Here is a 26,880-nt window from a genome sequence, read left to right as displayed (position 1 = left end):
CAGAGCAAGCCACAGAGATGGTTTGTGCTTGTCAAAATTAGTTTGCTGTTTTTCTGAAAGTTGGACTTCAGAACTTAGCCCACCACTTGCTTTCCTTCCCTTCTCTCTATCTTTGTTCAGAAAATATAATACTCTGAACAAAGGCGAAGTTCTTAATAGCACAAGTGAAAGTATAACTATAATTTGTAGTTGGGAATACTGTGAGTAGCATATGTGGCCGTACATTCCTTTGGCAAGATGTTATTCACATTCTCCTTGAACATATAATTATGTATCATTGCTTAATAAGGAGAGAACTTCTTCGTCAAACATTTCTCTGTAGTGTTAAGCTTTCAAACTCTATATTGTAGTAGAACATTTTGGAAGGTATCAGAAGATTCAACTGCTGCATTTTTTTTCCCCTGATATGGGAAGTAACATTGCTACAACATTAATTGTAGTCTAAAATAGGTAAAAGTGTAATATGTAGTAGTGTATTTGTGCATAAATAGTACAGGAATATAAATGAAATCTGTCTTGACATGCACTCATGATAACATTTTTCCAGCTTGTTTACAAAATGAAAGACTATCTGTCTCTGGTAGAAAATTCTGTTTAAAGCAGTCTCCCACTATCCTTTGAAGTGTTAAATCCTCCTAGGTTTCATTTTTTTTGGCACAAGAGTAGTGGATGTTTAAGAAGCCAACAACATTAGCTTGCACAGGAGCATTCCTGTCTTATTTTTGTTTCTAGGTCTGTTTCCTGTGTTGGGGGAAGGGGAATGAGAGCACAGCTGCTCCCAAAGTTCAAGATGAAGCTGCTTCTTTAGTGTGTTTTAAGTCTTGGTCACAGTTTCTTAATGGAAGTCTTTAAATGAGCTTTAGTCTGATCTTCAATTGCTCTTTTACAGGCATGAAATCTCCCTCTTCTCTCTTCTTTTACCCTCCATCCCAGTTCCCAGCAACTAAACCCAGTCACTAATAAAACAAAACTCCTAATGATCTGCACAATAGAGATCTAAGAGAACCCTCAGGAGCAGAGCATTTTGACATACACATTTCTGAGACCGAGTAGTTAATTGGCTCAGCATCAGCTTGACGAAATTGATCAATATTTGTTTTGAGATTACTTCCCCCCCCCTCATTTTTAAAATGTTGATGCTTGCCAGCACAGAAGATTGGCTCCTTTGGATGTCAAAGTTGATCCACCTGAACTTTCATTTCTCAGATAAGCTGAACATCACATAAAAGGAAAGATAAATTTTTTGCCCCTTTTTCTATGATACCTCCAGTAATTCAGATGGAGAGGTAACAGCCTAGTCCTCTCTTGCATTTCCTTATATGTATTTTAAACAGTTTTCTATCTCTATTCTGGTATACATACTTAACGATCAGAAACTCTGCTGGGTTGTTTGGTTTGTTTGTGGTTTCTTTTTTTATAGTTTTACAAACAAACTAAAGCATCTCCTTCTGTTTGTCCAGTTAACATTTCTATTGGCCTGTTTTGTGATCGTATGTGTATAAAAGAAATGAATGAAGCCTGCAAGGAGAAGAATATCAGTGTTGCAAGTTTTAATTTCATGCACTAGTAGGACTTTCTGTTAAAGTAGCTTTGGTTATATAGACTAAAGTGTTTGGGTGAGAAGGAAAAGCACATGTTGTTAGTTATATATTTTCCTACTTGAGAGCAGTTTGGTGGTTGGTACAAGAAAGGTGTGTTTTGTTTAAAATGTATAATAATGGGAAATAAAACTGTTGTTGCCTCCCAGAGGCATACAGCATGGAAAATTGGGTACATGGATAGAAGTCCAGTTCGCAGTGTGGCTTTGTTTTTATTTTTGGTTTGTTCTTTTTTGTCCTGAAGCTGAATGTAGTTTAATCTCCAAAAAGCTGACAAAGAAGTTAATGCTGGACCCTCACTGTAGATTTACTAAAGTCTGGGCACTGCAGAAAGGTAGTAGAAACCATTGTAGACCAGGTGATTGATGTAGTTATAGCCCAGATACTGATCCAGGTAGAATGATGAGATAACTGGTGTAGGACTTGGTTAATACCGGACAAAGGAGAATCCCATGAGGTCACTAATACTTGTCATCATGCATTTATTAAAAATAGGTCTTGTTACACTGCTACCATTGCCATATTGTCAAGGTGCTTATACTTCAAGCTGTTGACACAGGGTGGTGTAAAAATACACATTTAGACTTACATGAGGCCAATCCCTTGACACTATTTGGTGTTTTCATGAAGAAACAAGAACGGTGCACAGCGAGAAGGACGCATGTTAGCTGAATCAGGCCTAAAAGAAGATTAATACAGTTATTTCTGAGTTCCTTGAGTATCTGTATATACTAGTGGGTTGCCAGTCCTCCACACTTGAACTTTTTTTCACCTGTGCCCTGGTAAAAATAATCACAGGTTATAGATGATTCAAAGATTAAGAAAATAATAACAAATAGAGCAAGTTGCTGGGTGACTGCTTGTCAAACTGGGCAAAGTGAGATTGTTGCTTTAATATAGCAAATGTAACATTGTGCTCTGAGCGACAAAGACATAGGAGTTCTTTTTAGAGCAAGAGACTCCATTCTGCATGAAACATCGGCAGCCAGAGGGCTGACATGATCTCTGGGTGCATAAGGTAGAAGGTTTGGGAATGAGAAGGCAGATGGTACTCTGGTGCTGAGAGGAGTAAGGCTTTATTGTTTTCTTTAGTTCTGGTGTCCATAAGTAAAGAAGAAAATAGATGAAGGTTCAAAGAAAAGTCACAAGAATGATTAAAGGGTAGAAACAAGCCTTAAGTAAAAAGATTCTTTGAGTTTAAGGTACTGAGCTTAACAGAAAGCTAAAAGGTATTCTCTTTGAACCTTCATAATGTATAAATCTCTGAACTTCTGGTGTTTAATTCTAACTGGGAGAATAATGGAGCCCCTCTATTCTGATTCTAGTTCTGTCATGTCTTGACAGTTTTAAAAGCTTCACAGATTTTATATATAATAAGGTCTTAAGAGTATTCAGCTAAGTAGTTAAATATAATTACCTGATTTTATAGATGGAGAAACTGGGATAAAGTCACATGCTTTAGTTCTGCCTCTGGATTTTTTTATAGAGTACATTTGCAGAAATCTCAGGGTAAGGGTATTGTTTAATTGTGTTGCCCATTGAAATGGTTCTATGAATTTTCCAAATCCTGGGTAATGAAGTGTTCTGGGGCTTGCGTAAAGAAAATTTATATTTGTTATGTGAGCTGTGGTCATGAGGGATTGTATTAGTACCTGTGATCCTAAAACTGAAATTCAGAGGAAATTAAGATGGAAGTGAAAGCAAGGGGGTTTGATAATTATCTGACAACAACAAAAAGTGAGCAGTAGCATACATAATAAAAATATTTTAACTTTATTTAATAATCCAATGGCATACCCACGTATAGCTTATTTGGAAAAAAATCAACCAGGTAACTATGTGGGCTATGGCAGATTATAGAGGAAGCTGAACACAGGACAACTGTGAAGTCAAGAAATGTGTGGTCAGAGTGAAATACATGGGGAATACACTCAAGGAAGAACAAATAGTTCAGCTCTTAACTTTTAAAAATGTCTCGTCTTATTTATAATGCAATCAGTATATCACCCACTGTGCATATATATATGTATATATAAATATATATGCTAGTTCTGTGGAAATAAAAATATTTCTTTTTTATGTATGAAGTGCCATATGCTGATGTTGGAAGAAAGTTTTATTGCTGTTTCTTAACCATTAAAATATATATTGCAGAAAAAGTAATACAACTCCTAAATTATCATTGTAGATTTTACACAAATGTTCATTTTGCACTGTCTTTTCCTATATAAGTAGCAGGAGGCAAATACTGATCTAAATAATTAATGCAGTATACTATATGGTGTTTTCAAGCAAAGTGCTTATGGTTACATAAACCGGGAAAATATAAGTGAAACCCAGAAGCAGGGAGGGGGGAGGAAGACTGGAAACAAAGGAACAAGGCATGGAAAGAAGACCTGAAAGTTTGTATATAAGAAATTTTCATATTGGTACATAAATATATATGCATTTTATCTAAACAGAGTTTGACTAATCCTTTTCAATTTGAATTTTCTCAAGGATATCTGAGTACTTGCTATCCTATGTCAACTGAATTATTTTTCAGGTATAAACTTGTCAGCAGATGTTCCAAGGATCCATTCTGCTTCCACCCTCATGATATGATGGGGTGTGGTGCTTCAAAACTTGGCTACTCTATAGCTGGGAAGAGTGAATCAGCTTTAATTAGGTCAGTCTTTTAATGTCAAAACCCTCAAGCCTTCCACTGTCCCTACAGATGCATGACAAGAAATTAAACCCATTAATCCCAATGCTGTGAGCATATACATAAACTCCTGAAACTTCAGTGTTGCTAGAGCTGTAAAACCAGATTTGTTTAGAATACCACCCAACAAATAACACCAAGTCCTGCCTTCAGCCTCTTCTGAACTCCAACAACCAAGCAAAAAAAGTTCCAGGCAAACTGTGAATGGTAATAGTCTTTCAAATGATAAGAATATTGAGATCACATGTTTATGAAAGTGTTTGGCAGATAATCCAGTTCAGTGCTGAAGTTTGTGGGTTCAGCCCTGCAGCCTGACATACAAGTTGTGGCTGATTAAACCTGTACTAACTTAGCTACTGTGTCAGAATTATGTCCTTGCTCAGAGCTTTTCTAACTCTATCCAGGTGAAACAGGGCTCCCTTTTTCCTTTTCTCAATGTTGTTACTTTAAAAACCAGATGTTTAATATAAACTGTACAGTAATGTTGCTGTCTGCTATGATCAACAGGGAACATTTTCTCACTCGTACTCGTGTATAGATGGTGGTGATTGGGTGTGTAGAAGTTTTTTAGAACTTGAGTGAATTTTACTCTGAGTGGTGTGTATGCTGTGTACTTGTCACAAAAGTCACTGTTCATTAGTGTAAGAAGTAATAGAGGTGGAACATGTGAATACATTTATTGCTGTGGTTGCACAAGTCTTTTCTAAAATGCCTTATTCTGTTGTGTAATACTTCTGAGTAAATATGGCGTGCTTTTTTTCCCCCCTACCCAAGAGTATGTTTTTTTAACATGTGAACAATACAAGCAAAAAGTCACAGTTTTTTAGATGGAGTGATTTATGGAACCAGGGAGGTGCCATAGAGTCTGTATCATTATTTGAAGATGGGGGGGAGGGACAGAATCCGGAAAGGAATCTGCTTGTTTCCCCCCCCCTTTTTATGTTCTCAGACCACTGCAGAGTTTGATGTAAATAATTAGATGTTGTGCCTATTTTGAAACTAAACTTCTCAGGTGCAGGTATATTTTAATGCTGACAGTTAGCTTCTATCTACTTCTGTTCAGCACTAACCTGTCTCATTTGGTCTGCATCCTTCTGTGATGTGTACCTGGGGGAAGGGAGGGTGAGATGCCTTCTCAACTGTCCTGTGATTTATAACAGTATATGAAGAAAATGGCAGGACCCAATGATACCACATTGTATACAGTTGTTGCCATCTTTCCTCTTGGTATACTTTCTCTTCCATTTTTCATCTTGGTTTTCTGGGTCAAAACTTAAGTGTTAACCTGATTGTCCCCCTGACAGCTGGCTATCCTCACAGATGAAACAAATCCCATTTTTAGCCATATGATTTTCTTGAAGACATCTATCCTACATTTCAAGGTTCTTGGAGATTAAATCATTATTTAGTACATAGAAAGTTATCTAGTGACATCCTTACCACCCTTACGTTTTTAGAGGAGCAGGGGATGGGTACAGGGTCAGGAATGCCCTTCCTCCCAGCCCTTATTGTAAAATTCAGTTGTTTGGTTTTGTTTGTTTGGTTTTCCCCCCAAACAAATTCTGTCAGACTGACCATGGGGGGAAGGCTAGCGTTTTCTTTTGGGGGCTTTGTTTTCTATTATTATGAATTGAAATGTAAAGCTGGTATTTTAAAATTCAACAGTAAAAATGAGCCAACCAAAATGCTTCATTTTCATTCAAGTTATCAGTCTCGGTTGTCGTGTTCTTTACTTCGGTTGGGCCATTTCTACAATATGAAGCATGCATAATATTAAGGTAAATTATTAAAAATACAATATGTTTTGTAATACATATATGTCAAATCAATGCAGTATTGTAATCCATCAATACATAAGAAAATAAATGGTTGTTATTTATTAACGGGAAGTGTTCTTCTGTCAAAATTTCTAACCAGGTGTACTTACAAGCGTTTTACCAGAAAAATGATTTTTAATTTTATGGGTGTTGAATAACTACTTTGCATTTATACCAGAAATAATAATGAAAAAAAATATTCCTGACAGCAAAAGGTATCACATACCGTCCTTCTTTCTACCTTTTCCTAAAACCTGTCTGCTTCCATTATGGACTGAAATACCATGGAGCCTCTTGGTATGTTTGAGTGCTGTAGACAAGTATTCTCAAGGAAGTAAAGCTGTCTTGTGATTTCTGTGTGTCCCTCATATTAAAATGCATTACAGAGAAAAATGGATTGTTTAATATTACGTGCTTAGTTTTCGCACAGCTGTGGATGTTAATTGCTGTAGGCAGCACTAAAAAAAAAAAAAAAAAGAAAATCTGACTTTTAATTTTGTCTGTCTAGTCTCTTGCACACTATTATCTGTGCCCAGTAGATTGAACAGTGAACCGTATTAATTCTGGAAGCAGCTTTAGGCTATTCATCCTTGCTGGCTATATAGGTACAGTTCAGTTATCAGGAATCGCTAGTAAAATTATTCCTGCTGGTTCAGAGATTTGTCAGCTCCTTCTAGCAGGTGGTTCCCTTAAAGCACAGAAAGCTAATACAACAGGAGAACTTACTAAAATATAACACAGTGTGGCAATGGCAAAGTGTTGTAAACTTCTGCTTGCTACAGTTTCATTTATTTCCCTAGTCCAAAATGAAGTCTCAGATGCACCCTTATTCCAGAATCCACCAGTGATGTACAACTGAATATAAAGTCAGGTCGTAGTGTACTGGCTATTGCTTTAAAAGGTCATTTGAATTAATATAATAAAAATCTATATGATCATAGCAATGTATAAAATTTCCATAGTTATGACATGCAAAGCTCATTTTTAAATTTGAAAGCATTATTAAGTGTTACATAACACAGGTCATCAGAGCCTGGCTGTTACTGAAGCCTAAAGCTTCCTATACTCTAGATTCATTAATCCCAAAATGGAGAATAACATTTCATACATTCATCCTTGCATAGTAACAGTAATAAAGGCTGAAGTGAAGTACTGCACTTTCAGCACTATGGCATTTCTGAGTGCTGAACTGTCACTGGCAGAACAAGTTTAAGTGCTCATGAAGAACTTGATCTTTCAATCTTTCTATTTACCTGTAAAATGGCTACTATATGTGGTTGTGTGCAGCTGTCTGGGGAATCATTTTGTGATCTATTTTGCAGTCTTTTCACAAATGGATTTTTTGAGTGAAGACATACTACCACACCAGAAAAAAGTACGCATATATCAAGTTGTTTTCAATCTATGAACGCAGAAATAAATTGAGTAAAATGCTAATAAGCACACTAAAATGTCATGCATGGAAATCGGTCTTAACCTTCTTGGCGAATTATCCAGTGTTGCTTCTTTGCAGAAGCCAGCAGTATTACCATGATACAAGATGCTCCAGGCTTCCTGTGAATTTCAGCTGTCCTACAGATGGAGGGTGAACGTGCCTGTGATTTAGCTATTATGTCCCATTTGTTCATTGACTAGAGGGAGAACCGTCAATCTAAGCTATTTGGGAAAATGGAGTTCTTCCTCTTTTTCTCTCTTCTGAAAAATAAGTACCTTCATTTCTGCTACATTTTCCTCTAACAATCTGATCCTTACCTCAGGCATAGGAGGGTAGATAAACAAGCCTGGGACCTTTGTTATGCCTCACCTCCATCTTGCACATCTAGAAAGGAGGAGAAGTTGACCTCATTTCATCTGTCCTTGATGTGAAAAAAAGGGGATTGAATAGGCTTTGCCACAGGAGGAGGGACAGAAATCATTTAAGAGGCAAGAGATGCATGTGGGTGCAGTTAGCTGCTGATCTGAGCTGCAAGGAAATGCAGTGTTGGCAAAACAGATACCTAGTGAGAAATTCAGGGAATAACAGGGATCTCTGCTGCACTGCTGCATAGCCAGAGAGCTGCAGCGGGGAACAAGGTTACTGCGCTGTGTAAAATGGCAGCCCTGTAACTGCTGTGTGTGTTACAGACACGCAGGAGTAGTTCAGAAGTCAGAGGGGGTTAGGAGAAAACTGAAGCGTGTTCATACAAAAAAGGAGGCTATTTTTTTTTTAAGTCAGGTATTTCTGATTTTTTAATAGAGTTAACAATGCAAGGGGAAGACTTACGCACATGCTTAATGGTAAACACGTCTTTCAGCATGCTACCTCATTTGTTGTTTTTTTTTACATATGGTTGGTTTGTTCACTGCTGATGAGAATTGCATTTCACTTTGGTTAAAATAGAAAAGAAACCTGATCTGCTCCTTCTACCTTTAGAATGATCAGTCGGTTACTTTCTAGATTGATAGGTATGATTCAGAGTTACAGTGGGGTTTTCAGCTCCAGCCAAATCAAGATAGAAACATATATGACTTCAGAAATACCTGGGAAATCCTGCAAATAGTGTTTGTGTCAGTTATCTTTTGTGGATGGTTGTGGTGTGGTGTTTGTCGTTGTTTAGTTACTGGTATGTTGTTTTTGTTTTGTGGGTTTTTTGTTTTAAGAAGAAAAGACTTTCAGAAGCAGGGTACTTAGAAATAGCTGTACCTTTTCTGAAATCAGCACTCTGTGTAGCAGTGCTACCTAAAATTTTTAGGCATTTTGGTCTGTATTGACTGTTTTAGACAAATACATTTAAATTCACACAAGCTGCTGAAATTTATAAAATCTGTCAGTCTGACAGAAATTCCTCATTTATCTTATCCATTGGACTAAAGCTAAGATCATTCAGTAAAACAAATATCTTGTTTCTCGTCCAACCTGATCTTACAAAACTTTGAGCCCCCACATCTTCTCCTCCCAGTTAGTAGTTCTCTGTGAAAGATAAATATTTTGTGAGGGAGCATATGTGTGAAACTCGATTGAAAAAGGAAGTATTTAGGGCCTATGAAAACTTGCATAGTGATGGAAAGGATTTTCACAGCAGTGGGAATGCAGCAGGAACATATTAATACGTGTCAAGATAATGTTCACAATTCAACTTCTTAATAAAATTCCTGTATTAGAATAAGTTTTGTAACTGCTGGTGCTGTTCTGCAGTCTTAACAGTTATGCAAATACTGGTGTGAAAAACAAAACCAAAAATTACCACAGATTTTTTGTTCCCCAAGTAAAATCAGTAAGACTTACACTTAATTAGTCCTGCTTGGGAGCACTCTACTGTCTATGGCTCTAGCTCTGGGGTTTGTAATGCATGCCTTTGTGCTGCCTGAGACAGTGGTGTGGAGAGAGGTGTGTTGCCAGAGACCAGGCTGGTACAACATGTGCTGTGACTTCACACAGGCTGTGAGGTGGCCACGGGATACACTGTCATGTGTGTACTGGATGGCAGGAGCCACTACGGTGACTTTGGAAGTTGCAGGCTTTGTTAGGATATTCTACAGTCTGTTTTGTAAATCCTATTTAAAACTCTACAGAAGTGAGTCTGCAAAGTTGTATGGCACAATGTTACCACAACTAAATGAGAAATAACTATCTTTAAAAAAAAATCCAACAGCCCAAACAACATTGCCGCTGTAAAGGCAGCAGCCCTGGAAATCCAAAAACCTCCAACAATTTCTGATGAGTCTGGAGCTGTGTTTCATTAGGTAGGCAATAGTGAGCTTCCCAGCTCCAGTGAAAATGGAGGCAACACACCTTCCCCTCTGTAGAAAAGCTATGGATCATGTTTTGATAAAAAAAATGGGATGATTCACATAAACTGTTTTCCTGCATCCTTGGGAGGTCGTTTGTTGATGCTGAGCTCTAGTTATGTGCCATTTGTGCAACCTGTTTACCTCTGTTTTCCTTTTTTTGGTGGACAATTTAACAACAGGCTATCTCAGTGAAAGTAGGACACAAAAAAAAAAAAAAAAAGAAAAAAGAAAGAAAATCTGAGTGAAAACAGGAATGGAGATACTTCCCAAATATTACAGTGGTCTCCACTATTTGTTAAGACTACAAAGGGGTTTTTTTGAACACCCACCTTCAATAGGAAATGCTCTGTGAGACCAGGCAGTGTCTCTCAACTGGTAATGCAGTTTTGTTTCAGAGCCCTACTCGTTCTGTAAGGTTTTTCTCATGCAGTTAATAGAACAGATTTGCAGGCTGGAGGAGTATGTGGAAAGTACAGTTGTATTCCTTTGCTACTCTAAAATCCAATGTCGCATTTCCATAGTTAAGAACTTTTTATTCAGAAAAAAATGCTGCATCAGCTTTCTGAAAGATAAAATAAAAATAAGCTCAATTGCAGCTTTCTGCTTTAAAGGGAATCCAAGAAAGATTCTCATACAAGTCGTTAACGACAATGTTGTAGAGGAATTTGGGAATAATACTTGTATTGACCAATGATGAATTCCAGAGGAGACCTCCCATAGCAGAATTTGCCTGATCAAACTCAAGCAGTTAATTGATCTACACCTAATATAAACAATTAATTACATTTTGATATGATTTTGTCAAGGGATATCAAATTGGTGATCAAAGATCTGCAAGTGACTTTTAAAAATTAAATTATTAGCACCCCCCATTATTTTTTATCCTCAGAGATAAAACTTCAGAATATAATTTAGTCACTTGGACTGTTCTATTCCAATTATAAGGTTAATTACAGCATTTATTTCTATCGAGATAACATGGTCAGCTCCCTTCCCTTGTAGGTGGCACATCGTCTAAAAATTTGCTTATCCCTCACAAATATGCTCAACGTAACTCATGTACATGGCAAGGCTGTTTTTTGCTGCTTCAGAGAAGCATTAAATGTCTCCAAAGAGTGATCCATGAAGAGCTCACATACTGCAGAAGAGGCCGCAGAGGACCAGGCAGTAGGAGTCACTGGACCACATAGAGTTTGATCTCTGGTCTTGGGTGAAGGGTGCACTAGTCTCCCCAGCCCTATCAGTGCAAATTTAGGCAAGCCTTGTAAGTTCAGGCAGAATTTGTAGACCGAAGGGGAAGATATGCATGAGATGAAGTAGTTTGAATTCAGGTAATCTAGACTGCTTTCTTGCGGTTCAGGTTTGGGTAACTGTAATCCAGTTTAATCCTATTTTACATGCCACTGTGGGTCTTCTGTGCACTTAAGGAGAGAAGGAAACCTAATCCCGGCTACATGAGGACTGGGGTAGTGAATGGAGAAAACACAGATAGTGATCACGGTGCCTTCCTCCCTCCTGCCCTGCCCTTTTTTCTGCGTCACTCAAGACTTGCAGGCTTTGAGGTGCTAGCAAGTTTTAGAAATAAGACTGGTTACTCTAAAAGGCTGGGAAGTTGTGTGCAAGTGCCTCCCTCCTTTTGGTTGGGACTGTGAGGGAATTGCCAGGAACTTTCCAGGTCAGAAGGGGAATAATATGTCCATTTTGCAGTTGCTAATTCCCAGTTAGCTCTATAGTCCTTAGAAATTTGACTTGGCTGTAGAAGACGGATGGGAGGTGGTGTGTTCTTGGTTTGTGTTTTCATGTTACCTGCTGCTGCTGTAGGCTGGTACCAAAAGGGACATCCTTGTAGCTATCTTCTTGATGACTTTAACACACAAGCCCTAGTGATGATGCAGCATGACAGAGTCTGATTAGAAGAGTTGTCACAAAAGAAAGTTATTTGGGATGTGTGTGTGAAGGAGTCTTTTTCTGTTAGACTGATTGATCTGCCTTGTACTTCCCCCCCAACTCCTGCACTGCAGCCATGGGATCATGTACTCTCCAGTGTATTTCCCAGTGTTTCAACCTGAGTTGTTTTAGGTTGTCAGCCTTCCTCTTCTGCTCCTCAGCCTTCATCTCCATCCTATACTGTGGATTTTCCCAGGGAACTGTAGTGTGGTGGTGTAAGTGTCTGTCCATAGCTCTCTGGATGACCTTGCAGGCAGGTCCATGGCTGGCTCCCTCCGTGTATGTTTTTCTCCTGCTGAAATCCATGAGAGGAAATGATGGAAAGGCTCAGTCAGCCTCCACCTGAGCTCCTAAGGCAAAAGACTGTGCTATGTGTCTAATACCTCTAACTGAAAATGATGCTTCAGATCCATTATTTATTGGTGTACTGTGTTAGCCTGAATTTTGTCTGATATAGAAGTTCTGTAGTTTTGCCCTATGTGCTGGACATATTTAAATTTTGGGGGTTTTCCTTTTGCCTTTTTAGTTTCGTTAGGGAGAGTGGAAAGACACAAGCTCAAACTTCTGTATGGTGTTTTTGATCAGCTTTTATTTCTCTTGTTCTTTGAAGTATGTATCTGTGAGAGTGGAAGGTACTTTAATTTTTCTGCAAGCTATTTTAAATGATTAAATAGTGGCATTTTCTGTATACACATGCAAACTTGCATATATGTGCAGGAGCATATTATGTGCATGCATGCATACACATATAAACAAACACGTTTAAGCACCTTAAACCAAACTTTTTAAGAAATTGATTTTCCTCTGTATTCTTTTCCTGCCTCACTTTCTAAAAAGTAGTAGCCTGGAAGGTTTTAGTCCATTTTCTACATCGTCATCAATTACAGTATTTCCCTAAGTGTTAAGGTGTCACCTGCTCTATTTCCTCTTGACACCTACAGCAATTCTCTATTTTTCATACCAGAAATATTTGCGTTAGTCTTAAACTTTGCCAGTTCACTGCTGTCCCATGTTTCTATAATGCTTTATTTACAGTATGATTCTCCCTTTTGATATAAAAAGTCAACATGTTAGCTCAATAGGTTAATTTAAGTGATGTCATGACTTTCTCCAAGTAAAGAAACACTAGGCTGTCAGCTGAGAATATGATTTAACATAATCCTTACCTGTTATGATTATGCTGGAAGTAAACTTGTAATGAAAACAGGATGCTGAACTGAATTAAAGTTTATCTCTGGTGCAGGGAGGAATCTCTCCACACAAAAAACTTAGCATGTGGTGGATTTTTTTCTTTCAGACTGAATTAAATATTATAATAATCAGAAGGCTGTTGTTTCCAGTAATAAGTTGAAATAGTTGAGGAGGAGTGCATTAACACTGGCACATTCGTTTTTCAGTATATGCACTAATGCTATTGCAGTTTTTGGCCTTTTAAACCTTTTTGATAATTAATACTGATGTTCAGTGCTGCTTTACATCACCTGATCATACTGCAGCGAGTGGTGTGCAGAGAAACTCCTAAATGGGTACTCCACATAAAGGTTAGTTGAAGAAAGTGTCCAGTGTAGAGGTACCTGTTTTGGTCTGGCAAATTGGACAGATTACATAGTGAGGTCTTAATTAGTCCCTCTGGTATGCTGAAATGCTGAGCTTGTAATAATACCTCATTGCTTGTGACAAAACTGGTGTTTACAAGGAAGTAGAAAATGCTGAATGTATAATCAGATGTATCAACATAAACATCTAGCTTTTCACTCTTTTTTTGCATGCATTGATGGTTTTCACATTTTGCTGAATAACTGTTAGTGGGCCTTTCTTAAATTCCCCTTATCTCCCTTGATCATTAGACCGTATTGAGATAAACTATTTTAGGTGTTTACTCTTTTATGTCTTGACCTTAAGCATTACAGGGTGTTATTCAATGACGATGTAAGACAGTAAATGTGGTAGCCACTGTATTCTATACCTTGTGATGGTTAAGCATACTACAAGACAGACCTTTTTGCATGTGTAATTTGTTGGTAACTTCCTGTGTTAATTTTTGGTCTTACGTTCTCTGAGTCATACAGAAATAGTTTTATGTCATGTGTGAAAGGGAGCGAGGATGGGCTGATGTGTGCACTACCGTCTGTGCAGGCTCAGTGGGAAAAGGGGTGGTTGGAGGATGGTTCATTTTGATGGTTTTCAGACAATGGAAAAACACCTCTTGGGCAACCACTAGCAGCAGCAACTGTCTCACCTTGATGCTCTCCCAAGAAGAAATCAAGTGCAAGAGGCTCACAAATAGTTTCATTAACAATTAATTTGTGTATTACTTCTTACTTGCTTAGTACTTCTGACACATCAAATACTACCCCTATTTGACAGGGCAGGAGTACCTTATTTTGAGCTACAGGAAGCTATACTGCCATCCCTTGTTTTTGTTTGCAGCAAGTACTGCATTTGTTTATCAGACATTATGTAAGGTCTCCTTTGAACTTGATATGTGTGATATTTCACAGGAGCATTGGAATATTGTTATTTTTCAGAAGGCACTGTCAGACAATGCAAATAATATCAGTTCTCAAAATCCCAGTTTATAGGAACATAGTATTTTCTTAAATATGCTATTTTAAAATGGTGATGTAGTAGTGACACAAATCAATAAAGCTAGGGGATTTTCAGAGAGGAGACACGTTCAAAACATAACTCCTTCAGTCTTCCTGTTGTGCGCTGGTACTAGCTGCTGCTCAAGCTTTAGTTTTAGTGTCGGTTCTAATTCTTTTGAACTTATCTGACAGGTTTATCTCTTTCAACCACAGGATTTGTATGCCATCTCATACTTTAGTTTCTGATGTCTGTACTTAAGTGATTGGTTTCCTATCTGCCTAGTCCATCTTTTCATTTTTGGTAAAATGGATTTATCTTGTTTTTGTGATTCAATGGAAGGAGTTGCTAAGGAATCAGATCTGGATCCTTTATGACATTTTAGCATTGTTCCTTGAAAATATGATTATATTTTGCAAATTACAGTAACATCTCGAAGGTAATAAATCCTGCATAGCTTGTTAAATATTCATTTTTTTACTTCTAGCTTCTTACTGAAGCAGAATGGTGTTATCCCAAAGTTTGCTGGGTGTGAAGTGTTCTGCTGTTGCTCTGGATGTTTGCTAAGCATTTGCCATACTAGGACAGAACTATTTTGTCTCAGAGACGTTACATTCAGAGTATGATTTCATAACTGTTAGGTAAATAATGGCTTTTTATTAATGGTATTTAAATTATTGCCTCAAAAGTTGTGCAAAAGCAAGGGAAATGCTTTTCTAGACAAATTCCAAATAATTTCTATTTAATCTGTTTATCTTCCATTTTCAGCTACATAGCTGATACCCGTTTTTTGTTATATGATGGGCTATAAAATACACTTGTGTGTCTCATGCATTGAAAATATGTAGCGTATGCATATTTCTTGTTACTGCTGATAACCAAATTAGAGTTTTACCAGTAATAATTGCTTCTGAGAGTATAAGGTATAGATCCATTTGCATTTATGAAATAATTTTAGTAGGTGTTTCTCACTGGGAACTGTTCAGAATATATGTGTGTATTTTCTCCTGCTGTTCTGGCTTCTGAATACCTTACAGATTTACTCATGTAGGCAGCCTTCATTAATGAAGAATTGACAGTCTCCACTCTGAGATGTTTCTTGACATTTCTCAGTATTTTTTTCCAGTGAAGCTCTTGTTGCTACTGACAATGACACACTGAAATGGAGAAAATGGAGACAGTGCGGAAAGCTTATTGACCTAGTATCAAATGCCTTTGGCCACAATACATTTTCAGTCATCCTAAATTAAGACCTTGAAAATAAATGTCAGGGTTTTTTTTGTTCTGTTTGTTGTGGGTTGTTTGTTTTTCTTAACATCACTCCCATTTCAGATTTTGGCTTTTTATCATCGGTAATGATGTAGCTGCTTAGTTTAGGAGAGTAAATATATGATGTGGTCGCCTCTGAGAGATTGAACTCAGTGACTGAACTGTTTCTTCAGCAAATCAAATGTGATTACTTGAAACTTACGCTTTTGATGGAAGCTAGAGGCACTGGGCAGGAATTATCATTCCATTTGGCAAGGAACAGGAAATCAAAGTGATGAACTGAAAGATATGATTAGGAAGTTAGACCTAAAAAAAAAAAAAGAAGTGTATTTAGGGAGGAAACGGGAGTGGAAACAAGTAAACAGAGCACACAGGCATGCACTGTAAAGGGAAAAAAATCCTGCAGTAAGACAGTGGACCCAGGAGTATTTCCAAGCCATGAGGTGGTAGCCAGGTTCATATACCACCTACCTCCTGACCTGTATTAGATGGGAACTAAGCAGTCACAAGCTCTTTCATCTTGATTTCCACAGCAAGGAAACACTGAAAAATGAAAGTGCTGCATCTTTTGTGGGCACAGTTGGCCACTGGTGTTGGTGACATATGGCCAAGCACCTTTTGCTCACTGACAGAAGTATGGGAGTACTTAATGTCTTCTTCTGGAGCTGTAGAGAGATTGTGAGGTAGGGCAGGCTTTGGCACAGCAATTGTTGTTTAGATGCTTGTGGTCACTATGGGTTGTTGGCCCGAAGGGGAGTTACTTCTGATATAGAAACAGTACTGTCACCCCAGAATAAACAGAACATCCGTATGCTGGGCCAGCAATTGTAAAGTGAAAATCATAGAAGTACAAAGAAGCAAGTAAATGATGAATTATTTTTGCTTCACTGAGGGATCTATAAAAGACTGCCCTCTGTACACGAACAAGCTTCCAATAGTTACTGAAAACATATTTCACAGCAGCATTTTTTACAATTAAATTAGAACTTCCCAGTGTCATGTAATGAAACTGGAGATGAAAGTTGGGACATGCTATTTCTTCACTTCTTGAATTTCCTAAAAAAGAAAAAATGTGGCTTTATTTCCTTTATTTTTTAATTTATATTTTAGCAATTTGAATACATATTTTCAAATTGATAGTAGTTCATAATGAGCATCGTTCTTTTAAGTATTTTTCTTGTCTCTAATCTCCCCTTTAAAATGAGTGTGACTGACATAAGACACTTCCCTGCTGATGAGGCATACCCAACAGGAGCAGCAAATATACTGTGTGAAGGGTAAGGGTTCCAGGCAGCAAACTCCTCTTGTGCAATTTCTTTAGTAATTGTAACTAACAGCAGCCTAAGGTTTACTCTAATTTATACCCCTAAGGTATGTTTTTTAGCGCAACATGGTGAAAGACTGGTGGCCTGGGGGATCTCTGGCCCAGCTTCTACGTATTCCTGTCCCGACTGCCAGGGAATAGGGGGGTTGGAAAAGTCTGCCTTGTCACTTTTGTTTAAGGTGAGCATTCACAGGCTATAGCAGGGTCATCTTGCAGATAGAAGAGTTTTCAGCTGCCTACTTGCCTTAGAAATCTGTCCATTATCTGTTAATTGAACTCCAGGTTAGGATCGGGGTCTTGCTGCCCTAGCAGGCTAGCAATTTCAGTGTCCCTGCATCCCTAGTGTATTATGTGTTTATATTGTAGGCTCTCACTGTTCTGAAATTGTGTGCTCTTGGTCCATCAAGAGTTGCTAATTAGGGAAGACAGGTGGAAAAACCTCATGTGTGTTTCAGTTTCCAAAAATTCCCTGAACCCTTGGCCCATAATTCATTACCAAAAGAACTGAGAGCTTTCACTCAAAAAGATGGGATACTATTATGCTGCCCTTTTTAAGGCTTGTATTGGGAATGGAGAGGAAGAAAAGAAAAAAAAAAAAAGGATTAAATGACTGGAAGAGTAAAACTTACCTCTTTCCCTTCACCACGGCTTGTTTTGGTTTGCTTTTATGTTAAGGTCAAGACAATTACTCATTTACAGGCAGTACCTAGCCGTGTCACCTAGCTGCTGCTTTTAATCTGTAGTGCATGGGATGACTAAATATAGGAATGCACATGCAACATTTATGTTGCTGTGAGACAAAGATATGCTCTTAACTTGGCCTGATCTGAAAAGCTTTTGTGTCAGGAGAGCTCTTTTGGTCAAAATCGCTATTGCTTTTTCAAAGTCCCTAATCATTATGCTGCAGCCCCTAGTATTAACAGTGTTTACAAGTACCTCCCTTTCCATTAGGGATTAAACATATAAGCACACACTGTGTCTTGATGAACAATGGTGCTGGAATACGATTCTTAATTCATGACCAAGTCTGCATTTTCTCTTCGCTTACTCTTCATGGCTGTACTTCTGTTGCTGTGAAGAGCTAGTAAGTAATTAACATCAAAACAGTGGCTTGCAGAGTTTAACCACCTGCTCTCAGAGTAGGTCACTGCAGAAACTGTGGCCCTTTGCAAGAGAAAAAGGTGAAACTTGAAGTCAGTGGAGTTCTGCAGCAGCTCTGGAGAGGGCTATAGCTGACGTGATGCAATTCTGATGAAAATCTGGGGAAAGCTGAGCATCAGATCATGGGGAATTCTCCATTTCTACATGCCCAGGAACATCTTAATCCCAATAACATGCACTCTTTGAGATGAAGAAGATACCCTTGTTATTTTGAAACTGATTATAGTTGCAACCATAATGTCACGTGGTAATGTTATCAGTTTAATAAGGGCGTTTCTTTCTTCAGTTTGCTTTTTGCATTATAGTTAGGGTCTCTGCTTGTGTATTGCACACATGTCAACTCATTCTTTCCTTCAAACTGGATAGGGTCAACATGACTGTGAGGCTGCAAATATTTTGATAAGGGCTATTCTGAGAACATGCAAAAATAGTTCTTGCAAAGGATAAAACAGGTGAAGAGAAAAAAAAAAAGAGAAAAAGAATCCAATTTCCTTGGGACTTCATAGGATAGAAAATTTAAACCCGTGATTAAATTTGTCTTACTCTGTTTTTAAGCATTTCACTTACTTCCTCTTTTATTTGTGTCTTTGAGAGGAGGAAACTTAGAAGATGGGAATCCAAAGGTGGAAAAAAAAAAAAATCTGTTAAAAGTAATGCACTAAAAATATATAAAGGTTTTAAAAGAAGTAATTTTAATGGCAAAAAATAAACCCTGATCCCAAACCACCAAACCAAAAAATCATCATATGGTTGGTAATTGCTTTTACTTCAGTATGTTTCCCTTGAAAAATTTCAGCGTTCTCTGTATGTTGAATTGAGTGTGTGGGTATCCTGCAGTGAAGTAATTTGGAGTGGAGTTTTTCTGCTTTCTTTTTCACATTTGCCTTTCTGAATCTCAACAGGATTTACCTGAAAACAATATATTGACTTGGGTTTTTTCTGTCTTTTGCTACTACTTTAGTATTCTAACATTGACTTATTATCTGAGATCAGGCGGAATTAACTCTGAGCAGTGTCTAGGTAGAAGTCACTAGTGCGGGTGAAATTGGAAATCTCTCCTTTAGAAAGCCCTTCTGTGTGTATCTTAAGTTATTTACCAATATTTTCAGTGAACTTAATACGTGCAAGAGATACTCTGGTGTTAATTGAACTGGATCATAGCTCTTTCAGACGGCATGGGTTGATTGATTGTTATGATGATATTTAGGATAATTGTGATGTAGACTGCCATTAGCATGCTTGGTCATCAGGATGATGTAGATGTCCTGAAGTAAATAATTGGTACACTACATTCTTCTGTTCCTCTAGCAAGGTAACGTATCTGGCCAGTATGCTTTTTAACAGATATTTGACCCATGTATCAGGTAACCGCAAACTAAAAACCTAATCCTGCAAACACCAAAGCATACATAAAACTTGCTCAGATAAGCATTTTTACTGACATAGAGATTGCTGAGGTGATTTTGCATCTAGTAAGAAATCCGTAAGTGGAATTGTTGGCTCTTAGAATTAAAGGTGTCTGGAAATTATGTTTTAAAATATGTTTTATCTTTATATAAAGTATTACTTTGGGGGAAAGCACTCCTATGTGCCTTATCAAGAAGCATAAGAATTCTCGAAAGTGTTACTTTTCAAAGCCTTTCAGGAGTCTTACTATGCAGAGTATACCTCTTCTTGTGTCTAGACTGATTTTCCAGAGGTCTTGACTGGGCTGTTTAGTCTGATACGCACCACAGGAGTCTATTAAATAAAATATACATAGATTAAAATTCCTATGAAATTACCTTTTTTTTAATATATTTTATTTCTTCATCAGTAGGTCCTACATGAATAATATGAAACTGTATTTTTTAAACATTTTTTCTTCCTCATTGGTACTTTCTGCTTTTCATTAAATTAACCTAGTTTAATAGCCTGGCTCTTACACAGTAACGAAAAAGTACCGCATGATTTGGCTGGAGCTGTATCAGCAGGTATTTAGGTCCAGCCAATTCATAGTAGGAGTTATTCAGTTTCTAAGTAATGCAAGTATTTCTACTGATCTTTCAACAAAGCTGTAACTTTGTATCTCAACATCCAACTTTGTGTGTTAAATATCAGGTACTCTGTTCAGTGGCAACTTGCATATACTTTCAATGTATTTCACTATACTCTAATGTGTTCCTTGGAGGCTAGGTCTGCGTGATGTGGAGGTTCAGCATGGTTTAGTCTCATACTCTGAATGTGGACAACCTTGCCAAATGTCACCTGTGATATTAATTTATTTGGTAATACTGAATATTTTTGCTGGCATGTTATAAACAGTCTAAAAAAGGTTGGAGACCTAGTTTATAGTCCACTGCTCAGTGTCTGAGTGGCCAGCTGGTTACTCCGTATGGAGAGCTTCAGTGAATATGTGTGGCATGAGTAGTTTTAAGAAATCTTAATTGCCTGTGTTGTTGCTTTGATGCAAAATGCAAGACAGTAAACCTAAGGAAGTAATTTTGGTCTTGTGTGTTTTGCTTTTGATCCTCTGAACAAATTTAAATTTACTATAAATTGATCAAAGTTAGGAAACTTAAGCCAAAAATGTCACTGAAGTTATGCCCCTAGCAAACCTGGTAAAATACTAGTAAAATTTTAGAGTGCTCCTCCTGTAGTTTCTTGCTTCCTTTTTATGGCTGTTAACTACACTGTATTGTTTTCTGGTTTGGAGGTTACTATCCCACCTAACATTTGCATATGCTGGGCCCTTAGCTTGTGTCATACCTGTACTTTTGTCTTACTTGATACAAGTAAATGCGTGCTGCATTCACAAAATACATTAATCACACGATACTTCTCATTGTCCATGAGAAAGCAGTGTGCTGTAGATAAACATAAATTTAGAGGCTTTAGTGTGCTGTAGATAAACATAAATTTAGAGGCTTTAGCTTCCCAGATTTTAAAGGGGGTTAGGCTCTTTATCGTAGTCACAGTGTCTCTGTTGGGCCTATGCTTAACGTTTTTTCTTACTCTGATAGTTTTGATATATAAGATTCTAAAGATAAAAAGTTAAAGTGGTAAGGTCAGTCAGAAGGGATGAGTGGGACTTAGTGACTAGAGATGGAGCAATGATGATAATTGAATCTGTTCAAGTGTGTTGTGATTTTAAAAACCTGTTTCTTTCATGCTAACATCAAAACCAAACAGTGCTTAGATATAGATAATTCAATATTTTGAGATCAAGCACCATAAGGCAGCAACGCAAACTTCTTTAATTTAGTCTCATAACTGTTTATCAGCCCTGGCCAGTACAGGTAATTTACTGTAAATCACTTTAATTCTTGTCCTTCCTGATAACACCGAACCACATTGTCAATTTGAAACACTGCCTGCTCATTTTTGCTTGCAAACTGCAGTGTTTCTTTTACCATGTATACCTATGAAGATTTCAGTATATGTTTGCATGCAACCTGTATGCCTTGTTTGCAAATGTATCTTGGCATATGTGTTTTCCAACTAGGAATCTAAGTGAATTTTGCTGGTAGGACCTTACAAGAGGTACATGCATTTGTATTTAAATAAAAGTAATTTCTGAAGTCTTCTTGAAATCGTGCTGGTTTTCTCAACAGAGATTCCATATTGGAAATAAAAAATACACTTCTGTTTTACCAGATTTATGAACTCTGAAATTTTAATGTATAAATAGTATTTATATAGATCCAAACTGCAGACATCAGGAGATAGTTATCCTGGTTTTCAGATTACTGAACTGAATTTTACTGGGCAAGTCAAGCATGCACTCAGCCAAAAGAGTGTGTATTTCATATGCTGTGTGTCATAGACTAAGAACCAGAATTATGCCTGATACTCATCTACGATTTCAGTAAAGCATAACCTTTTCCATTATCAAAAACCAAAAGGGCCGAATTGATACATTCACATCTTGCCACTGAGTGCACATGGCACAGAGGACAGAAAATCATCTTTACAGCCTTGGGCAAATTGTGCTACTGCAGATTAATAAAATGCAGGGTGTTACTGCAGCTTCACATGAGATAGGTCATCATCAGGCTTGGCATCACTGGCTGTGTGATGGCTTTTTCATGTCTTCAGTTGCAAAGAAGAAGACGTGCTTAAACCACCTTGGAGTTATTTTTTCCCCACTGCTGGGCAGTTAGCTAACTGTGAAGAATATCTACTGCTTGTTGTAACTGACTCAGCTCAGCTGAACCAGCTAGGTCATGTCAATTCAGTTGTTCGTGGTCCATACCTTCTTTCAGTGATGCATGAAAGTGCTCTGGAAACATAAATATCTAGAAGGTATTTATATTTCATCTGTAGAAGTGATGTAGTGGGTTATATGAGTCTACAATTTCTGTAAGGTAATGCTTGAGGCTTTTCACAGCTACACTCTCATTTTAGTGCAGCAATGTTACTGACTTTTACACCGCAAGGCCCTAGCAGTAGTCATCCCATCTGCCTTAGGTATTCGTAAGCTTTTTCATTTACCAATAAGTTCATTCTGCGACAAATCTAAATGGGAAATGGTTAAGGTAAACGTGGTAACGGGCAAAAAAGAGAAACAAAGTTCAGGTATAACTAGGATATTAATTTCTGAGAAGCAGCAGTGTATTGCTTGACTAAAACACTTGTTTTATTTACAGAAAAAGACTCATGACTTAGCTCAGGGGATAGTTCTGGCTCTGCTAGCTGTTGGAAGAAAAAGCTTTTTTTTTTTTGGAATGTGACTACAGAACATGCATGGAATTTCATGCAAGCAAGAGATCCCGATCTTTATGGGAAAATAATTCATGTTCTGTCTAGTTCAAGTAATGTTTATGTTCTGGGTAATCTTTTCACAAAGATAGGTTTTTATTAATACCATTAGAAGTATTATGACTGTGAAATTAACACTATGATGTGAGTAGCTACAACACACTACCTTGTGTAGGAACTGCCAAGCTATTTGCTTGGTAACAGTCAGCTCCTTTGTCCATCATTATTTGAATTTGTGCTCTTGAAATTTTAGACATTTTCTTTTTGTCTCTTTGTTGTAAGGTGTCACTTTCAGTGTGATCCGAACTTTATAACAAGAAGAGCCTTCAAAATATATTTAGAATCCTGAAATGTTTTCCAGGAAACGCAAGCTTTCGTAGAAGTGGTTATAACTGAGCAGCTTTTGCTGTGGCAGGTAAGAGCAAATATGTGCAAGAGGGGGTGGCCTAGCACCTGGAAGCTTATTTAGGTGGGATCATAGCAAGAAAGATAATTTCATTGTCAGCTGAGGACACGAAGATGAAAGCTGGCAGTAGGGAGGCAACCTCTCTGTCAAGGTAGGTGGAGGTTTGGCCTTTCTGTGTATCTTCAGTGTGACTTCTCAGCAGGCTAATGCAGTTGCATGGTACAGGGGAGCCTTGGCCATCTATAACCATCCATTTAGAAATAGGCACAGGCATGGAGTAACAGGAGTACCCTTGTTACTGTACACTGTGTAGTTCGTCTGTTTGCTGCTAGTGTTTGGAGGTGCATATTTAGGATGAAGAACAAGAAAGTCTCAGTTGCTAATTCAGCTCTGCAAGACCCCAGTGTTTGGTCTCAGACAGGTCACGTTAGTCTTTATCTTGATATGCAAATATTTAAAATGAGAAGAACATCTGTGGACATCATAGGATGTTGTACAGATAATTTAATGGTTTTAGTGGTCTGAATTAGTAAAGTGCTCTGATAATGCCACTATGATGGCTCTAAACCACCAGTATGATGTAGCTGTGAAAAGCTAATGTGCTTCTATGATGCATTAGACATGATATTTTTGTAGAGAGAGGGAGAAATGCTAATAACATTTCAGAGAGCCTTCTTGAGACCTTAATTGGAATATTGTGTCCGACACTCTTCCCTTGCAGGGAACAGAAAGATGGATTTAAATTGGAGCAGGTGCAAAGACAGACTACAAGGCTGATCAGAGTTAGAGAGTATTTATCTTTCAAAGAGCAAATTAGAAAGCTTTTGTCATTCTTAGTATACTCAAATGTGGAGAAGTGATAAAGTTATTCTTTGTAAATAAATTTATGGGTACACATTGACGATAAATGTTTCAGCTAAAGTATAACCAATTTTTCTGGTATTGATATTATAAATTCATCCTAAGTGAATGTAGATAGGAAATTATAAGAACTTTTCTCCCCATTTCTTTCAGATATGACAGTGGGGCAAAGAACCTGAACAGTTTTAGGCCTGAGTCCCATAAGCTGCACAGGGAATTTTATTCTAGAATGACTATAGAAAGTTAAGTGGATGAATCTTTGGATTTGAAGCATTGAGTTCTCCAAGGGGTCTAAAGGGAAACTGAAACCATTCATTTTCATTAATTTGGCACTAGCAACATGCTTCAGCATTTCCAGTGGTTGCTTGTGGATAAGAAGTATGTTTTTGCTGCACTTCTCCCAGAGCCTTTAATTACAAGTTATCTTACTTGTTTTCTGTTCTACTGCCCATCTTCTCACATTTGCCATGGAACCGATTGCAAGATCTGGGATCAGGAATGAATGGCTCCTCCTTGGGAAATAGGATAAAATAGGTATATTTATCCGTTTTTGATGTGTGATCCACTTCCTGTGATTGTTTAGAAGAAGTTGTTACTTGGCAATTGTTAAAAAAAATATGGAGCTATTGCAAAGACATATGTATTTCAATCTCTTCCTCTATGGTACTCTGTAATTATAGCCTCTCCTATAGCTATTTTGCCTATTTTAGGACATTGAGAAGCATTTTGTGGTGTTTAGGGTGCATGGAAGCAGGTATCTCATGCAAACTTCAGAACTGAACATTATGAATCACACGGTTGCCTGTAGTTGCGCATCCATCCCGAGGGGCCCATCCTATATCTCTGAACTGTACTGAGGCACACAGTGAAATGTCGTGCTGGTGATCCAGACAATGTTTGCATTCTTCCTGCTGCTCAAACTTTGCTGTTCGGTGCGGATAAGTTTTCCTGTCCTGTTGCCTGAAGAATATATGTATTTGCCTCTTGCACCTCAGAAGGGTTGTTCTCAGTGAGTGATGTCTTGCAGTTTGGTTATCCCTCTGCCTTTTCAATGGCAGGATTGCTGTGAGAAAGTGGACTTCCAGGGAAATCAGCACTTCATCATGACCTCAGGTTGAAAGGGGAAGTACAGAAGGAAAATGAGATGTGAAATTCTTTCACAGGGTCTAACTTTCTTAATGTATTAAGTACCCAGAATGTGGGCAGGAAGTAGAGGATGGTAAAGAGCAGCGCTTCCATTAGGTCGTCTTGTTTTTCAGAAAGCCGTGCAGCTTGAGAGATGCATAGTGTTTGTAACACATTCATGGCATAGCTGCTTCCTGGTAAGTGTGCAACAGAAAGAAGTGTTGTTCCTAAATTAGTAAGTGAAAAAGCAGCTGGTAAGGCATGGGCTACAGCTTTCTAGAATCTATTCTGGAGAGGAATTAAAGAGAACGTTTCTTTTTAGCGTTTCATTGGAAGCTCAGATGAAAAAGTAAAATCTGTCTTTTTTGAGGTTTTAGGCACAAGGCAAATCATGCCACCAAACATTCAGTTAACTGTGAAAGGAGCCCTGTGCTTTAGGTGACTATTGTCATAATAAAGAACTGATTCTGATAGGGAAATTACTACAAACCTACATATTTATAAAATATATTGTCAGGCAGTGGAGAACCCTTAAGAAAGTGAGCTAGTGAAGTAAGATATTCCTGCTTCTACCAATAATTTGCTGTGTAGTTTTACACGTGTTATTTGAAAAGGAGAGAAATGATTTTGAGTAGCTCATTTGGGGCCAGTTGAACATCACTTCTGTTTTTTTTCCCATAAACTGCAGCTCTCATTTAGGATGAATTCTGAGTTCAGCAGAGTGTACTTGCTGGCCAAATTTAATAGTCAGCCGTTTGAAAATGTTAGCCATAATATTTATAGAAAAGTAGACCATTTAAAAACAAAGGGATTTATAATTTACTTTGAGGTCAAACACACAAAAAAAACCCAAACATGCTAGGGAATGCATTTTATTGGAAGGGACTTACACTGTGGTAAATTGCTTTCCTGTTCAACACCTTACAGATTGTCAAGCTGGGGGCAGAAAAAATGTACTGAGACCTTAATCTTTCATGGACAACTCTGTGACAGCAACAGCGCTGTTTATATTTAAACCACTGGATTCTCTCTACTCCTTTCGGATGGTCTGAAGCAAACTTCTAGTAGTGCCCTTCATGATGAGTTCCTATAATTAATGGTTCCTGAAAGTACCAGGCCTCCAGCACCTCCTCTCTCCCACAGCCCTCTGAAGTCTGAAGCTCATGGATGAAAGAAATGTTAAGTGTATTGCCTTTAGGCTATACAAAGCATAAACCCTGATCAGTTGTTTGCTGGGAAGTTCTGGAACTTGTCTGTGTGAGCAAGTTAAACTAGCATCAGCCAGACTATAATAGCAGTAGTGATTGTGCTAGGATCCTTATTCTAGTAAGAAAGACATTCTGAGGTGAGCTGGATGAAGATTGTTAAGCCAAAAGCTGATTTATTACCACAAAACCTCCGCCGACTCCTTCATGGAAGAATTAAACTAGTGCAGTATTTGATTCTGTCACCATTATACTGGCAAATTCTACATGTGGGGAAACCATTAGATGGTAAGAACAGTTCTTTTCCTTCAGCCTTGAGGGCTTTGGGGAGGCACAGGCACTTGTTAATGTGATGAGGTGTGGATG

At 37.9% G+C, this 26,880-nt stretch overlaps 1 protein-coding gene across 5 annotated transcripts in view; it reads left to right on the top strand.

The window, feature by feature from the left end:
* TBL1X (transducin beta like 1 X-linked) overlaps positions 1–26,880 on the top strand; it is a 195,061-nt gene that overhangs the window by 23,313 nt on the left and 144,868 nt on the right. Inside the window, exon 2 of one of the 5 annotated variants that reach the window (XM_061366485.1) lies at positions 4,144–4,266. The exons of the other annotated variants lie outside the window; for them this stretch is intronic. The gene's annotated coding sequence lies outside the window, so the exon portion shown is untranslated. The remainder of the gene's footprint in view (positions 1–4,143; positions 4,267–26,880) is intronic. 5 annotated transcript variants of the gene reach the window in all.

This window comes from Neopsephotus bourkii, unplaced genomic scaffold, assembly GCF_033783945.1.
Source record: "Neopsephotus bourkii isolate Nb327-2 ecotype Australia unplaced genomic scaffold, CSIRO-AGI_Nbou_v1 NB_1346, whole genome shotgun sequence".
In the NCBI taxonomy this organism is placed as follows: Eukaryota; Metazoa; Chordata; class Aves; order Psittaciformes; family Psittacidae; genus Neopsephotus; species Neopsephotus bourkii.
This window is presented reverse-complemented; position numbering and strand designations above follow the sequence as displayed.